The sequence below is a fragment of the Pan troglodytes genome, chromosome 17, assembly GCF_028858775.2.
Source record: "Pan troglodytes isolate AG18354 chromosome 17, NHGRI_mPanTro3-v2.0_pri, whole genome shotgun sequence".
In the NCBI taxonomy this organism is placed as follows: Eukaryota; Metazoa; Chordata; class Mammalia; order Primates; family Hominidae; genus Pan; species Pan troglodytes.
This window is the reverse complement of record NC_072415.2, coordinates 70,645,064-70,664,598: the sequence shown is the minus strand read 5'-3', so window position 1 is coordinate 70,664,598 and position 19,535 is coordinate 70,645,064. Positions and strand designations below refer to the sequence as shown.

Genomic DNA, 19,535 nt, shown 5'->3' with positions numbered 1-19,535 from the left:
CTTCTATTTCAATAGGGCTCAATTCTGCCAGAATGTACTGTGTCAATTTCAGCTTCCACACATGACCCTTGTGATCCTATTTCACCTCTATGTAGTAGGTATTATTATTTTCAGGAAACAGAGACTCACTATTCTTCACAGCATTGTATAGTGGTAGAATTAGGAATCCAATTTGATTTTCTCTAATTCCGTCTTAAATGCTTTTGCACCATCTTAAGATTATGGTAAGAGATATCCAGTCATTAAGAATGAGGAAACTTTTTGAAAATAAAAAACCATCTATCTCTTATTTCTCTTTGCATCTACCACCTATGCTTTCCACTATTCCTGTATTTAAGCTCAATAATATGTATTTTCTTCACATAGAGAATGATTAAGTCTCATAACAATGGGATTCCAAACTATGGAATATAGTTTATAAATTTATTTTGTATAATATATAACATATAAAATATATTGTCTGGAAAGACAGTATTGCTCTATACAGGTTTAACTAAAGAGCCATTACAAAGCAAAAAAAAAATTAAAAATAGCAGTAAGCTAAGTACACTATTTTTATTTGCATTTCATATTTACAAAATACTAATTACTACAATGGACTATGCATCATTAAAATCTCAGTGATAACTAAACAGTTAAAACAAACCTCAGTTTTCCCGCATAACAGAGCAGGCTCTTATAAATATTTAGTTCTCGGTTTTAAAGTTTGAAGTTCTACCAGCTATCTCTTTTGATTGTTAAATTATATTAACATCTGACACAGACTATTCCTTTCAATTTAGTATCCAATCGTCTCTCTATCCTTTTTTACCTTGAAAAATATTGCCCTAAAATTAACTTTACTTCAAAACACATCAGCAGTAGATCTAATTTTCTTATGGCCACAAGTTTTGCCATGGCAAAGGTCAATATTTTAAAATAATCGTGTCAAAGTTGAATCTAACTTTTCTTTAAAAGTTTACTCAATACCACTGAGGTTCTAATTTATATTCATATATATGTGTGTGTGCTTTTTTTTTTGTTTTTGTTTGTTTGTTTGGTTGGTTGGTTTTGAGATGGAGCCTCCCTCTGTCTCCCAGGCTGGAGTGCAGTGGTGCAATCTCGGGTCACTGCAACCTCCGTCTCCCAGGTTCAAGCGATTCTTGTGCCTCAGCCTCCCAAGTAGCTGGAATTATAGGGGTGCACCACCATACCCAGCTAATTTTTGTGTTTTTAATAGAGACGGGGTTTCACCACGTTGGCCAGGCTGTTCTCGAACTCCTGACCTCAAGTGATCCACCTGCCTTGTCCTCTCAAAGTGCTGGGATTACAGGTGTGAGGCACCGTGCCTGGCCTCTATGTGTGTGTATTTTAAACTATGTACTGTGGGCTGTTTTGAGTAGTGTTGAAATGATTCCACTCCTAGAACTTGACTGCCAGTCCACACCCTAACATCTGAGGCTAATCAAGTAAATTCAGGCCCTGAACATTGCCAGAGAATTTCTAGACAACCAGGTAAACTTCACACATGTCACACAGGAAACACATAGCAGCTTCTTTGCATTTCTCCCAAGTTTCAACTATTTTGTTTTTGACACAGCAAGCCTCGTATCCAGCAAAATGGAACTTCCACTACCTACATCTTCACTCTTGCTTACGTGTGTCTAATAATCTCACATTTCTTAGGTATAGAGGGATACTCACAGGTTGGTATTTGCAGTGGCTGTCAACCATTCCCCTGCGAGTCCAGTCATATCTAACCCACTGGACAGCTGGTTAAAATAGCAAGGATGTCCTAGAGACAAAAACAAAATTGCAATAGGCCAAAATAAAAACTAGAGTTAAAAAATACTGAAATTTGATAATAGTTTTTCACCTACCAAGTACTCATGTATTGAGCACACTTAAATTATGTTATTCAATAAACATTATTGAGGAACTATCCTATACAGAGACATTCCTAAGTATTGGCGATATGGTGGTAAACCAGATGGGCATAGTTGCTATCATGTGGATTTTACAGGCTGGTCGCAAAGAAAGACATTAAACAGATAATGACACAAATGTGTTTGATTACAATTGTAAAAAGTGCTACATAGGAAAACAGTGGGTGTGGTAAGTCCATTCTTAGGGGAGTGAAAGTAGCCAGGGGAGTGGGCCGAGGAAATCTCCAGAGAAGTCTTCTTGGAGGAAGTGATTTTTAAGGTAAGATCTAAATTTAAGCATTGCCAGACAAAAAGATTTGGAAAAGGAGCAAACTGAAACAGATCTCAATATGCTCAAGGGTGAGAAAGATCCTGCATCAAAGGAAGGAAGGTCAAGTATGGGGGTGTGTACAACTACTTCAATGGACCAGTTAGGCAAAGCGGGAAGAAGCCATCTAAAACATTAAATAATTTTCACTGAAAAGCTGTTTATATGTTTTGGGGGGCATAATATTAGATTCTTTTACAATGATTTTTGAAGATTTATATTAGTAAGTAATCTTTATTAGTTGTCAAATTGAACAATCTATATTTGATATGGTTTGGGTATTTGTGCCCTCCAGATTTCATGTTGAAATGTGATCCCCAATGCTGGAGATGGGGTCTAATGGGAGCTGTTTGGGTCATAGGGGCAAATGCCTCATGAATGGCTTGGTGACATCTCTGCTGTAATGAGTGAGTTCTGGTTCTATTAGTTACTGGGAGATCTGACTTTTAAAAAGGTTTGCACCTGCCCTCCTCATTCTCTTGCTCATTCTCTCACTATGTGGCACACTGGCTTCCCTTGGCCTTCTGCCATGAGTAAAAGCTCCCTGAAGCCCTCACTGGAAGCAGAGGCTGGCGTGTTTCTTGTACAGCCTGCAGAAATGTGAGCCAAATAAAACTCTTTTCTTTATAAGTAATTATTAGATGAAGGTATTCCTTTATAGCAAGACAAATGGACTCACACAATATCCAACTTAGTTTAAAGTAATCTTCCCTGGGATTCCTGGCTTACACCTACAATCCCAGCACTTTGGAATATAATTTATAAATTTATTTTGTATAATAATTTATACAACATACAAAACAAATCATATTGTCTGGAAATACAGTATTGCCCTATACAGGTTTAACTAAAGAGCCATTATTAAGCAAAAATAAAAATTAAAAATAGCAGTAAGCTAAATAGGCTATTTTTATTTGCATTTCATGTCCACAAAATACTAATTACTATCATGAGCTATGCATCATTAAAATCTCAGTGATAACTAAACAGTTAAAACAAACCTCAGTTTTTCCACAGGGCAGGGGGCCGAGGGGGGGCAGATCTCTTGATCTCAGGAGTTTGAGACCAGCCTGGGCAACATAGTGAGACCCCTGTCTCTACAAATCATACAAAAATTAGCCGGGTGGGTGATGTGTGCCTATGCTCCCAGCTACTTGGGAGGCTGAGGTGGGAGGATCGCTTGAGTGTGGGAGGTCAAAGCTGCAGTGAGCCATGATCACCCTACTGCACTCCAGCCTGGGTAACAAAGCAAGACCCTGTCTCAAATAAATAAGTAAGTAAATAAAAATTAATCTTCCCCTTCTTATCCCCTAAATAGATTATCTTCTGCACTTCTTTCATGACATATTTTACAGACGATTTGTGTCACAGCTCTTTGTGAGTCCCTCTCTCTTTTCCTCTAGTATGTTACATTATCCGTGTTTCAACAGTGTCCTCTCCTAGAGCACCTGTGTGGGTTCTTAACAAACAGGAACTCAATACGTTCTTACTAAGTTGGATGAAATGCAATGTCTGGAAGTTGTGAGCTGTATTAGCAAAGGGTTCCTTTCTGTTATTTACTTATCACTTTCTTAGCATCTTTATTTTTTCTCTCTGCACTTCAGATGTACAGAAATGGAAATGGAAAAGTGGAGGGTGGGTCTACAGATTTACCCTACATTTGCAACGCTAAAGGAAAAAAAAGGAATTTAATTTATGTAAGTCAGAAATGCTTCCCAATTGCCCCACTATTTTTCAGAAATACCATTTGCTATTTTTATTTCTAAGCTAAATTTATTTTAATTTCACATTTACTTTATACAGTTAAATTTGAGTCTACAACAGGTTTTTTTAATTCTAATCTTATAAAGGCTTTCTTTTTATTTTGTTTAAAAATGGTTTTCTAGTTATAAATATACTACATGTTTTAGAAATACATAAAATACAAACTATACATAGAGAATAGTGATTTTTATGCATATATAGGAGACAACCTGCCTACTTATCTATTCAACTACCTATTTATAATAAATACATTCTACAAATGATATTTACAAAGATATCCTAAAATGATACAAAGATAGTTTACAAATGTGTTTATTATAAATAGGTAGGTATAGACACCTATATATTGTGTATGCATACACACATGGAATTAACAATATAATTAAATATAACTGAGATATTGAATATATTATTTTGTGGCATATCTTTTTATAATGATCAATATCCTATGAGAAATTCCCCATGACTTCTCTAAAACTTTAAACGGTAATATTGCATAGTATTTGTTTCAAAGGATATTCTCTGTTTATTTAAGATAAATTTAAAGACAAGCATCCTTTGTTTTCTGTTATTAAAATACAGGCAGCAATGAGCATTCTCAAATGTAAATCATCTTTGTGCATTAGCATGGCAGATCAGTTTGGTCTGAAAATAAAATATTAGTGATATTTAAAGTGCTGGGGTGTAACAAATATGTCATAACAATGTCCATATATTTGATATTTATCAAATGTAAAGTATCCATTCACAAGCGATTTCTAATTATTAAAATTATACATAAATATTTTTCAAGATAATATAATAAAAATTAATAAGCCCAAGTAGAGATAATGTATTTAGAGCCACTTTGTTGGTCCTTTTTTCAAAGACTAAGTTCATTCCAACACACTATTTAGTAGGTTTAAGATTTTAGAAAAAGGGTTGCATAGACCCTATTCAAACATCACTTGCCCCTGAAAGTATGATCACTTTAAATGGCTAAGAACCTAGTTACAGTAACCGGGTGTGGTGACTCACACTTGTAATCTCAGCACTTTGGGAGGCCAAGGCGGGTGGATCACCTGAGGTCAGGAGTTGGAGACTAGCCTGGCCAACATGGTGAAACTGTGTATCTACTAAAAATACAAAACATTAGCCTGGCATGGTGGTGGGTGCCTGCAATCCCAGCTACTTGGGAGGCTGAAGCAGGAGAATCGCTTGAACCTGGGAGGTGGAGGTTGCAGTGAGCCAAGATCGCGTCATTGCACTCCAGCCTGGGCAACAAGAGGGAAACTCAATCTCAAGAAAAAAAAAAAAAAAAAAAAAGAATCTAGTTACATTAAAGCTAATTTAATCAAAAAACACAATTTCAGAAATATAAGATATATATATATGTGGTAATTTTGATGCTATGTATTTTACTGGTACAAAGGATAATTAATTTGGCATCAATATTGAATATTACAAAAATAAATGAAAACTGATAAAAATTATACATTTACTTGTCATTAAAATGTAATTTCCTGAATCAAAACCATTTTATTTACTTTCTTTTATTTTTAGAATTTTAATTTTAAAATAATTTTGTTAAACTGAAAACAATTTTTAGATGATAATCCAATTTGAAAAAAACAAAGCTAAATATTTTAAATAAGAATGAATAAAACTATGATCATTTTTCCATACAAATGTAAACTCAAAGCCATTCATCCAATTTACAGTTCAAAAACATCAATCTGAAAAACCACCTGTTTTAACACTGTATTTTAAGGTATCTGTGCAATCAACAAGTAACTGTTCCAGAGATTCAGGGTGGTCAGGCAGTTCTAAGGTAAACCCAACCAAACCTTCAAGTAGTTGATGAGGATGATGGAAGTCCAATATTTTACTCTTACCATCAAAGGTTTTTTTGCATACTGTAGAAGAATATCTACCACTTGCAGCAGAAAATATTTTGTTAAGTCTTTGTCATCTTTGCATAGCAACAAATCTAGAGAAAAGAGATCAACTACAAAGTCAGTAGCTAAATGGCAAAGAAAATTTCCAAGAGATAGAATTGTCATCATTGTCAACTAAAGATATTAAAGTGCCATGTCAAATAGCAAGTAAAGTAGCATTTTCCCAAATCTTATCAACAATCTTCATTCAATGTCCCATTGGACAACCTTTATTTTTCACCAAAAATTAACCATTTAAAATTAATGCCATTGGAGCAGGTGTCCTTTCAAGACCTCCTAGAAATGTATTTTATTTGATTGTACTGCCACAAAATGATCTGGTCATTCTACTTTTAAAAGTAAATTAAATGGTCAGATCTTAAAGAACATTGCTATAAAGACACATGCACACGTATGTTTATTGCAGCACTATTCACAATAGCAAAGACTTGGAACCAACCCAAATGTCCAACAATGATAGACTGGATTAAGAAAATGTGGCACATATACACCATGGAATACTATGCAGCCATAAAAAATGATGAGTTCATGTCCTTTGTAGGGACACGGATGAAGCTGGAAACCATCATTCTCAGCAAACTATCGCAAGGACAAAAAACCAAACACCGCATGTTCTCACTCATAGGTGGGAATTGAACAATGAGAACACATGGACACAGGAAGGGGAACATCACATACCGGGGACTGTTGTGGGGTTGGCGGTGGGGAAGGGATAGCATTAGGAGATATACCCAATGCTAAATGACGAGTTAATGGGTGCAGCACACCAGCATGGCACATGTATACATATGGAACAAACCTGCACGTTGTGCACATGTACTGTAAAACTTAAAGTATAATAATAAAATTTTAAAAAAAGAACATTGTAATTGCTTTGATAAACATGTAAAGCACATGAGATTTATGTATTAAAAATAACAAAGGGATACATTTGTTAGTGGCATTTGTACCTGAAGCATAAGCATTTGATAAATTAGTCATTACATTCCCAGTGTGAGCTTCTTTTTTCTCGTCTTTCTCAGTGATTGAAAAGTACAGATAGACATTTTTCCCATCTGGTTCTTATCTAAGTTAAAAAGTTAATATTTTGGGCTTATTAAAATGTGTTGATAATATATATTTCCTCCCTTATCTGTTATCAAATAGATGTTTCTAACAAATCCATAATAATTGCAACTCCTATTTCCTTTCTCATGTAATCTCTGGAAGATAGATATGAACTGGAGAGAAAATTCAATTTTATTAAAATAATACAAAGAACAAATGATACATTTATTATTAGTTTTGTATCAGTTTAGAGTATAGGATTAGGAATATAATAATGAAAATATATGTTATCCATAAATTACAATGCCTACTACAGAATGAGATTATTATATTAACACTTAGCTGCTTATGACAATGTGTACTGTATCTTAAGTGGGCCCCAAGTGCCTTGCACACATTTTGATCCTCACAATAACATTTAAAGGATTTTTTATACAAATAACAAAATGGATGAAGAAGTTAGATAATAGTAACAACTTTTTGAGCACTTACTATGGCTCAGGCACGTTTCTAACCATTTCATATGTATTATTCAATCCTCATAACATACAGTTAGTTAGGATGTAGGCACTACTATTGTTAACACGAATAGCAATATATGGTTGCTTTTGGATTTATAGGTAGATCAGATTAAATCCAAGGGCCATTGCAAATTAATAGTTTAAAATATTGAGTTCTAAAATTCTCTTTAATAAAAATATTGAGCCAAACCTCCACTCAAACAAACACGTCATTCTTAAGTGTCTTTTAGTTTTCTGGGAAATGTAGTGGGGGAAAGGAAGTACAAACTATGGTTCCTGAAATCAAAGTAATTACCCATAGCTATATGTAGAAAATATAAGGTAGCTAGAAAATGATGTATGACTACATTTTGTACTTTTGATTCTCATAAGCTTACAGTATTATTTCCAGGTTTAACGAGATTTTTCTTAAATAAAATGAACTATTTTCCTTTCCAAATATTGCATTTGTTAAGACTATAGCAAGATTAACTTGGTTTAATTTTTGAAACTGATACAATGTTTAAGCACCTCGAAATGTTTATTCATTCTAAATGCAATTTTTATTATAGTATTTTAATAAAAAATACAAATCCAATATATTAAGAAATTGTGCATAAATTGTACAGATTACAGTAATGAGATGATTTATGCATCATGAAATATATTTAAAAATAAATTTTCATATTACACATTGACCCTATAGACATATATTAGGTTAATTCTACGTATTTTTTTTCTAGAAGATACGGGTAGTTTTACATTTCCCTGCTATAAACAATGAAATAAATTCTGAAGTGACTAAGAGTGTCACTTCTTTTAAATAATCAATGGAAACAAATTCACAAGTGAAATTTTTTTAAAAACCCTTTACATGAAGCAATATTGCAGAAAGTTTGTATATAAATTATGTAGAAGCCAACAAATTTTGTATATTGGTGTAAGAATTACACTCCACTAATAGCCCCACTACATATTGAATTTACAACATAAAACTATGTTAAACTTTATATTTAATAACAAAATAGTTAAGTGCACAAGTAATATGAAGATTGCTAATATACTTCTGTCAAAATATTTTAATAATAATTATATAAAATTAGAAAGACTGTCATTTTACAGTCTTCAGTTTTTAACAAGTTGCAAAATATTACTCAAAGTTTTTATAAAAATGTACTCTCTCACCTACTAGTAATTTCCATGTCTTCTTACAAAATTTCAACTTACTTACCAGGCTATATCCACATTTCTTGAAATCTATGTGCAGTGAAAAAAATTGCTGTCTGCTTTAAGAAAATATCTGGAGCCAGAGAGTGTTTTCTTACAATGAAAAATAACTCAACCATTGAAGATTTTTTACTGCTGTAATTTGTAATACAGACTCTTTTAAAGTCTTTTCCTTGAGGTCACAGGAATAATTCTATTATTTGTAAAATGGGTGGGGATTCAATGCTTTTATTTCATTACAGAATTGACAGATAGTTGTAATGTATTTGTATTTAAACATTACTTGCTTTAGTGCTTTTTAAAAATATAATGTTAAAAAAATAAAAGGAATGGGCTTCAACTTCCTTTAGACAATTACAACTTTTATCTGCAAGATTGTGTTAGTTATGTAACATTCTAGAGTAGAAATTTAAAAATATGCATGGGACTATTAATAGCATGAGTCAAATCCTTGTGACACAAGAATTACTTTTTACTTTTGTATTAAAACTCTAATATTTAAAATAATCCATAATGATTATCACTTTGAGCCCCATTACCAGGTGTCCATTTTTTCAAGAATTTATCAAGTATCAGCTTATCTCTGTTGAGTAATGTGCAGGTCAACATCATTTATATTTATTAAATAAGTTTTACATATGTTCCTAAAGGAACATGAAAATATTGATAATTCACATAATAAAAACTTCTGAAAATATGTTAGTCTGTACCCTAGGCATTTAGGTGCAATTTATAAACAGATTAAGTAACTCTTAATTCACTCTAACAATGATAGAAAAATATTGTAAATTGTAGAAGTCTGTTGACAACTTTCAAACATGATTTGGGCCAGTTGTTACAACTTTTTTTTCTTTTTTATTAAGGAGTTCACTAGAGCCTCTAACAGAAAACAAACCCAAGAAACCCCACTGTATTTGATGATTTCAAAAACCACTTCCTCCTTTGCTTTCTTCCTGCTTTCCGTGGAGTTGATCCATGACTGTGGAAATGGATAGAACTAGGAAAATAGGGAATAAAAGCTCCATGTCCACAACTATGTTCTCTTTTCTTCAATGACCTACTTCTTTGCTCTAATAGTGTCACCATGTCTCTTTTGAAAGATTTTCCCATTATCTTCCTTCAGAAAAGAGGAGCTCAGCCTCATGACTCCTGGACATCTACTCATCTCTGTTACTAAACCCACCCATGGTATTCTAGTGTATGTACTACCTGTGAGTTAACCCTCCACTCTCCTAGGCACTGACAGGATTCTATCCTGCCAGGTTTCCTCCTTCCCCCCTCTATTCTCATCCTTACCTGTTCCTTGCCCCCCAACATTATAACCACCAGCAACCTAGCTTCAAAATGACTCAAATAATCCCACTTCAAAGGAAATGGATTTTGAGCCATAAAGTCTCTTTAGCTATTATTCCACTTATTTCCCTTTATGTCCTAGCACTTGGCAATTAGACCTTTGTTTATAGACATGCTGAGCACGAAATTAACCCTCTCAAGGCTCAAAGGGAAAGTAGTTTTTTTTGAATTTTTACTTTAGCCTAATTTTACACATTTTTAGCACACATATAAATTGAAATTGAGACCACTCAAAAATTTTCTCTGCAAAGCACATAAGTGCTTTCTTACATTATGCTACATTAGATAGAACTAAAAAAAATAAAAGAGAGTAATACTTTTCTCTTAGGGTTAATAATAATAAAACCTATAGATTTCTTTTTGGTTGGTGTTTCTTCTTTTTCTTATGTATTTCTTTCATTGCCCCCTTTCTGTGTTTCATACAGTGTTAAAAATTCTCCATATGTTGAAATCTGAAAGAAGGTGTATGAATTAGGTATTACTATTGTCTCGTTCTGTATCATGTCTTCTTTTACCTCAGTTTCTCCATCAATACAATGGACATGGTAATAATATCTACTCATGGATATGTGCTATCAAAGGAGATAATAGCTCTAAAGTGTTTGTTACAATCTTTTCCGTATATTATCAGCTTTTCTCTGGCAATACTGACAGGCAAAACAAAAGCAAAATAAACAAACAAAAAACAGTTTTGATGATGCTACCATTCTGACCAAAAACTTTTAATAATTTCCCATCTACTATATTATAGTCTCTAAGTTGACACTTTTCTTGCCCTACCTCCCACCACTCATCTGCAGAATGTCTGTGTCTCAAAAGTAGGACCACTCAGTCTCTTGCACACTGTACCTTTTCTTACTTCCCTTTATGATATTTTGTGTAATTTCTTCTACTTTAAATAACTTCCCTCTTTCTTCTAATCCAAAGCCCATATATAACATATATTTACTGAGAACTTATTATACACGAAGCACTCTTCTAAGCTAGATTCATATTTGCTCATTTAATTCTCCTCATAGTCTTGTAAGATTTACTGCCATTTCCTCTGTCCATTTTACAAATGACAAACTTAAGGCACAGGGAGATCTTATAGCTTGTCATGGATCACACAGCTAATAAGTGGCAAATCTATGATTCAATTCCAGATAGTCTGGTTCTAAAGTCTTCTCTTAACCACGAATCTGACTTCTGTCTTATAGGGTTCAAGTGATATCTTAGTAACTCCATAAATACTTCTTTATCTCTACCACTGAGATGAAGTGATATTTATTTTCTTCTGAATTATCACACCAAGTATCTGTCAATTTTTGTAGAGCTTACCTGCTAGTCTAATGAATTTATTAGACATTCTGCCTTGATGTTCGAAGGAGTTACAAATGTTCCTTCAGTATTGTCCTCAAGGAAGTACAATTTGGTAGAAAAGAGAGTAGTGAACCGAAAAACATATTTTAATAATGTGAAAGGTGCTACATTTATAAGATTATAACCATTGATTCTAGTAGAGACATGGGACAGGATGGTTAGGGAGGGTGTAAACGTGGTGTTCTAAAAACATTTAGCAGAGGAGTTAAGGCAATCCGGAAGGCCATCTAAGGCTCTCTAAAGAGGTTGATATGACGTGGTAATTGGCATTTATCTAGAGGATGCGGAAAGAGAAACATGCTCAAGGAAAAATAAAAGAAATGCATAAGGTCTTGAGAGACCAACTGAACAAATAAGAGAAAGCTACAGTATATGGTACAGCCCAGAAAACCAAAAGGAAGAAATCATCCTATGAGGTGGAAAAGATATGTGAGTGTGTTTGGTGTTCATCCTTAGAGCAATAGAAAACCAGAGAAAGGTTTGAGCTATGGAGGAATGACATGATTGTGGTTTTCTTATGGTTATGGAAACAATGGTAATGGGATGATAGTTGAAAGTATTAACTAAGTGTCTCAGTAAACCTTTGTGCAGGAATTCTGTGTTTACCTAAGAGACTCACAGAGACTAGAGATAGAGACACATGCTAGCTGGCAAAATTCCTTCAAGTGAATTCCAATTTAAGTGCATAAAATTCTGATGGCACTATATAATGTAAACTTATAAAATAATATGGAATTATGGGTAAGAGAACCACATTTCAATTCAGAGAATAAGAAGGAAAATAATTTACGGGCATTGAGCCCTTAGTATGTAGCACGCTCTATTTTAAACTCTTGATAAGCAATAACTTATTTAATATGTGAATACTTTAATATTTTATAAATAATTATAAGTTATTATAATAACTAACTAAATAATAAATAATTATAAATAAATAATTATAAATAATCATAAGCAATAATTTATTTAATACTCTAATACTAATAAATATTTAATACTCTAATACTAATTATTTAATACTCAAATAATAAATAAATTATTATAAATAAATAATTATAAGCAATAATTTATTTTATACTCTAATACTTTAATATTTTAATAAGCAATAACTCATTTAATACTCTCAACAACTTAATGAAGTAGTTTAGTAGTTAAAATAGTGAACAGATGCTTTAATAGAAACCAAAATAATAGGGACTTAAGTCAATGTTAAGATTTATTTCTCTTCTGTATAGAAGTCTGGACTGGTAGGTGGCTAAGGGCTATCACACTGTTGTGCTCCATGAGGTCATGCAGAGCTCTGGGTACCTTCTTTCTTGCCATTCCTTAGATCAATGCTGTCTGATAGAAATATAAGTGAACTAAATGTGTAATTTTTAATTTTTCTATTAATCACATTTTTCAAAAGTAAAAATAAACAGATTAAATTAACATTAGGGATATATTTAATTTAACCTAATAGGTCCAAAATGTGATCATTTTAAATATGTATTACCTCACAATTAGGATGCTAAATTTCATTGGAAATACTTGGTCATATTTAGGTTTCACAAAAATTTTGTTTGGAAAATGTTAATACACACAAATTGTTTCAACATACAATTTTTTAATAACTAAATTATTTGTTTTAAAATTTAAAGTAATTAAAACCAAATACAATTAAAAATTATTTTATTCAGTCACACCAGCCAATTTCAAGCGCTCAAGAGCCCCATGTGGCCAGTGGCCACTGTACTAGACAGCACAGGTCAAGGGTATAGCCTTCATCCACTTTTTATCCACTAGCTCACTAGCACAGTATCTGAATTCCAGAGTAAGAAATGGGGGGAAAGGGGGATAAGAGAAATTAGCCTAAGGCTTAAGGCAGGAGGCTAGGATAGAAATCACAGTCTCATGCTCGATGGACATCTTCCTTCCTTTGTTTATAGGCAAGGAGGAAGAGAATAAGGGCAAGGATGTGCTACCAACACAAAATTGAAGAAATGGATATTGGAAAAACTAGCAGTCCACGTCACTTGTGGATACTCTTGTAGCACTATTTTTCAGACAAGAAAAGGGAGACACAAAAATTTATGTTTCTACTTTTATACATTTGTTAACTAGTAAGTTGAAAAAAAAAGTATTTCTACCATAATATAAAGGATGTTTGAAATTTGAACGTTATCCAATATATCAGATTTTGACAATTGTTATCTAATGTTTTATTTATTTTTTTGCTTTACCTGTGTTGATACTCTAGCTCTTAGATTGCATGAGCTTTAAGGAAATGAAAAAAAAAATGTCATTCAATTCCTTTTACACTTTCACGGTGCCTAATATCATTCAATTCTTTACACATTTACAGGATGCTTAGTTATACTGTAAAGGCTAAAAAAGAACTAAGTTATTCTTTCACATAAGCCATATTTACTAGGCTTTCTTTCCACATAATTTTTGATTATCTGAGTTCAAAACATGTGAAGACAGAAAAAGTAACAACTAAAAAACATAAACAGCAACTTAATAAACACTCAGAAGTCTTATTGATATATGTTTACTTTGTGAGGTTTGACTTCATCTGTTTTCTTAAGTCACTGATCTCTTCTGGAAGAATTCTTTTCATCTTTGGGGAATTGCTTTTAACAATATAATGAAGCGCACAAAGTACAGAGAAGATCGTGCAGGCTTTGTGGGAATGTCTGGTTTTTATATTCATGTGATTATTTTCATTGTTCATCTCATTGTAATTTTTTGTAAGAATTTGTAAGCTTTCTGTTTACTTATATTGAAAGAAAAAATATCACAATCATATAATAACATCAAAACTATGTTGTTCTTTGTGGGGTTTGTGTCTAGAATACATCTTTATTTTATTGATCTTGAAAGTGAAAAAATAGTTTTGTTATGTTTTAGTTTTTGTAAATCACATTCACATTATTCTGATATATAATTTGTACCACGTATCTACAGTGTAGAAACTAATTCACAGAAAGTGTAGGAACTTCATTCTACAAAGTGCAACTCACAACTATCAGGGCAGAATTTTTACCCCAAACTGAAAACCAGATCACCCAACCTTAATCCCTCCATTTTGCTGAAACAACATAACATACTAATTCTGCCGTCCCACCTAGTGGCTTTCTAAATAAACTCTAGTCATTTTATGAGTATTTTAAATTATTTTCAGGTAAGGTATGGTTTTTACTTGAACATAAAATTTCAGTATGTAAAGCAAAATGATTTCTCAGGTTTAGTTTAATCTGAACTGAACCATACCTAGAGCATCTGTGGTAATTGGCTGATGGCAACCAAGGCAAATGTCATGTGATCCTAGGTATGTAAACCAAGAAGAAAGGGAAACAGTATCCAGTTCGCTACAGATAACTGTTATAAGGAAACAACTTAATCCATAACTCTGAATGAAATATATTTGGAATGGATAGTAAAACCAATCAACTTTCTTTGTATTTTAGGAATTAAGCTTTAGCAGGATATATCAGGTCATATAATTTGTGTTTAATCAGTACCTCCCAGCCTACCCAAATCACTAAGATTTACTTTGAAGATTGCAACAAGAACTGGAAGAAAAAAATTAAAAACGGCCATTAGGCAATTTTTTTGCCAATTAAATTGGTCAAACAAAACGTGTTACAGAGTTGGTAGTGGTTTTTTAAAAAGCAACTCCTAAACCTTCACAAGAATATAAATTGGTATGGCCTTTTTAAAGAGTATTTTCTTATTTTAAATTAAAATTCTCCCTTGATCCTATAATTTTGCTTTGACAAATCTAAATTTAAAAACTGTGTTACTTGTCATTGTGAAGAGAGTGAAAATAATCTAAAATATCCATCCACTGGAAAAAACTTAAATAAAATATGGCGTACTATTTTATTTATTGTAGAAGCACATAGCTATGTAGAGTCAGAAAAAGACATCCCAATACTTTAAAATGTAATATATCCTAGGGTATGTGTAAGAAAATCCCATTTTTGGTTGGGCGCAGTGGCTCATACCTGTAATCCCATCAGTTTGGGGGGCCGAGGCAGGTGGATCACGAGGTCAGAGATCGAGACCATCCTGGCTAACATGGTGAAACCCCGTCTCTACTAAAAATACAAAAATTAGCCGGGCATGGTGGCGGGCGCCTGTAGTCCCAGCTACTCGGGAGGCTGAGGCAGGAGAATGGCGTGAACCCGGGAGGCAGAGCTTGCAGTGAGCCGAGATCACACCACTGCACTCCAGCCTGGGCGACAGAGCGAGACTACGTCTCAAAAAAAAGAAAAGAAAAGAAAAGAAAATCCCATTTTTATGAAAAAGTACACACACACACAAACAGTACATTCAGTGAACAATAAGTAGTGAGTAACTTAGAGACAAAAAGAACTGGAATGAATACACCAAATTATTACTAACACAGGAGTATTCAAGAATGGTAGTGGTAAAGGGAGAATTTACTTATATATATATTTTTTTTAAGATTTCATTTCTTTAAAAACATGTAATAAAATATACGGCTGTGCACTGAACACCAAGCTGTGAGTGCTTAGAGATTTCATGAGGTTAGGCAATGAATATGTATAGAGGAAATAAGACTTACTAAGTAAGCTGAACAATACCCAGAGCTCACATGGTTGAGATCCATCCCAGTTTTGAAGTAGGAGAATGGAGGGACCAATGTGAACACATGGAACATTCAGTAGAGCTCTCAGGAAGAGCCAGAAAGGCTGCAAGTTAGAAGTAGGCCTAAATTAGTTCTAGAATAAAGGCTACTCTAGGACTAACAATGCTTAAAAGTCAAGAGTTGCAAGGATAATGTGAACTGCCTACCTAAGCAAAACTCATACTCTGAAGGATGACATCTATATACAAAGCAACATAAAATTCACAACGTCCAGCATCCAATAAAAAATTTAAAATATGCAAAGAAGTGGAACAATGTAACCCACAACAAGGAAAAGAAAATTAGTAAGTAGAAACAACCAGAAATAACAAAGTTGATGGAATTAGCAGAAGGAATTTTGAAAACATGTACTACAAATATATTCAAAGATTTAAGGAAAACATAAATATAATATAGAGTTATGGGAACAATAAAACTAAACTAAATTGAATTTCTAGGGCTGGCTGAACAAATAAAATTTATAAAATGAAAAATTTACCAGATTGATCTAATAGAAATTTAGAGGTTACAGAAAAGGAAAAAGATAAGACTAATGAATTTGAAATGCATTAAACATTGAAGACTACCAAAACTAAACTAAAGGGAGAAAAAATATGGTCAGAACCTAGTGGCATATGAAGTAAAATAATAGAGTTTCATATATGTTTAAGTTAACTTCCAGAAGAAGAGGAAAAAGAAAACTATTTGAAGAAATAGTGGCTTCACCTCAAATTTGATTAAAACTATAAACCCACAGATCCCAGAAAGTTCATCAAATCCCGAGGTGGATAAACAGATGAAAAACCACACCAGAATGTATGTATCAACTTGCTGAAAGCAAATAAAAGTTTTGAAAAATTTACAACAGTCAGAAAAAAAATGTACAGAGGACTAAAGTTATAAGAATTTTTAAAGTGCTTTAAAAGTTTATTTAAAGAAAAGCACTGAAAACTAGAATTCTGTATTACATTTTACATCACAAAAAATAGTGAATTTGTAAGTAGCACTACAAGAGACATTAAAGAATGTTATTTGGGCCAACTCAAAACAATAAAATAGATTCTTCTTAAACTTCGCTCTACATAAAAGAATTAACAATGTTAGAAATGATAAATGTATGGATAAAATTATCAGATTTTTTCTTATTTTCAATTTTTATAAAACATCATTTGAAGACCCAAACCAAAAGGTAACTAACTGTACTATCTTTCTCTTCAGATACATCAAAGAAAACCAAGAATATGAAGACATAAGAATGAGGAATGCCTGTTGGATTTGGTAGGATGGCGAGTATTGGTTGTATTTGCCAGAAAAAGTTTCAGTAAATTATTAAGAGCAGAAGCCAGTCTGTGGTGGGTTAATAAGTGAATGATGGCAATTTCCAGACATACATCTAATTATCAGCATGCATTTCCCATCTTACCTTTCAAAATCCTATCATAATTATATTTAATGGAAAATTCACTTTAGATAACATTAAAAAGATTGCAAAATAGAAAATGGAGGAATGGTAAGTGATTTAAGAGGGTGATGCATAATCTCCATACAGATCTGTCAAGACATAAAACAACTGCCTGGAATAACTCTGGAAAGGTGTAAGTGGAAGCACCAGATAGTGCAGAAAGTGAGGGTATGGTGTGATGTAGAAAACAGATGATTGATTGAATATTGGTAGATAAAGATTGAACCCCAAGATTCTCCTCCTTGTATAACCAAGCAATCACCATTCTCTTCCACTCTCTACCTCTGTGTTCCCAATTCCTACAGAATACTGAAGTTTTATGCCTTAAGGAAGTGAACTTGGGAGATTTTAAAGTGACAAAGCATATTAAAAGCAAGGGTGAAGCAAGGGGCTACAAACTGAGGAATTAAGTGTAATTCGTACTGCAGTCTAATTCTTTCCACTGATATGATTCCAAAACCACCAGCAAACATACCTTTCCTCTTTCCTCAGGAACCTCCAAAGGACCCAAAAGCAAGAGAATATCAGAGGCCTCCTCATCACAAATAAAAGAGCTGAGAGAAAATGTTTCAAGATGCTTCACTGGAAAAACTCACCAGGTGCCTGTAACTAATTTCTCTAATTGGCATACTCACTCTCACATTCAAAACGTTCACAATGAACATACAACACAATCAATGATTACCAGCCAGTAGGGAAGTGGGTCTTAAATAATCAAATAAGAAACTGAGAACATACTTTAAATAGAAAAGAAAGAGAGAAAACACAAAAATAACTCATAATATTTCCAAAGAAACAAGAGGTGATCAAATATCCACAAAACAAGAACCATAGCCAAAGCAAATAAGCAGAATAAGAAAAATTTCTTAGAAATTAAAACATGGCATGTCAGAATCACTTAAGTGCCTAAGTGACGATATATGTTAAAGCCCAAAATACAGTTAAACAATACATTATTTATCTGTGGAAAGATTTACGAGCAAAGAATACATAAAGAACTAATATGTTGAGTTACAGATTAGCATCCCAAGTGCAATTAACTATTGTTTTAATTTAGAAACATAATTACAATGCAAAAGGTAATATTTTAGTTCTTGGAAATGTAATAGGCAAAAGATGAAAAAGATACATACACATGCATTAGGCTATGTAGATGCTTTAACATTTCCCTTTCAGAGTAAAATTCAAGAGAATTTAAACAATGAAATCCACCAAATGGCCATTTAAATAATTGTGGAAAAAATTTTATATGCCTGCTCATATTACAATTGAAATTATCTTGGAAAGTGTTTTCAAATGAAGAAGACATTATTATTTTTAGAACCTTTCATTCTATTTTATCAAATGTCACTTATACTGGTCTTTCATCATTCTTCAGGTTAGACACTATTCAAGGGTATTAATGTTGAGGAAATGGACCCATTTTTCTTTTACTTACATGTTATTTAGAAATTTGAAATAATTTCTCATAGAAAAATATTCATGTCATATTGTCTACAAAAATCACTAAATGTAACTGCTGTATTTCATTATTTTAAGTCATATTATTTATATCATTGGATTCTTCATGAATTTAAAATAAACCTTTATTTAACATGTTGCTTAAAAGTAACATTGGGTAACTAACCATAGACTAATTTGATTTAATGCAGAAAGAGAAAAATAAAAATACAACTTTGAAATTTGAGAAATGTAAATGATTGATTTTGTATCATTTCAGTTTTGTATCATACACATTAATAAAAGTTTAATATTCTGTGCCATGAAATTGGAAGTAAGGATAAAACATAAGAGTTCCGTACTGAAGGAGAAGGATAGGTTGACTTGAGGGAAAGCACTCATCCACTTGTTAGAGTTATAAGCTAACTAGCCACTTTTTCATGGAACACCACTTTTACCTCAAAAAAAAAAAAAAAAAAAAAACTATGAACATCTAGATTTGTGTGTTTGGCAGACTGTTTTTTGTTTTTGTTTGTTCAGAAATGAACAAAGTGAATCTTTCAATATAAGGG

General features: G+C 32.9%; 1 long non-coding RNA gene across 1 annotated transcript in view; it reads left to right on the top strand.

Annotated features, from left to right (window-relative positions):
- LOC112206266 (uncharacterized) overlaps positions 1-19,038 on the top strand; it is a 305,507-nt gene extending 286,469 nt beyond the window's left edge. The window contains exons 4-5 of the long non-coding RNA XR_008540616.2: positions 17,280-17,339; positions 18,016-19,038. This is a non-coding gene — a long non-coding RNA (uncharacterized LOC112206266). The remainder of the gene's footprint in view (positions 1-17,279; positions 17,340-18,015) is intronic.
- The last annotated feature ends 497 nt before the right edge of the window (positions 19,039-19,535 follow it).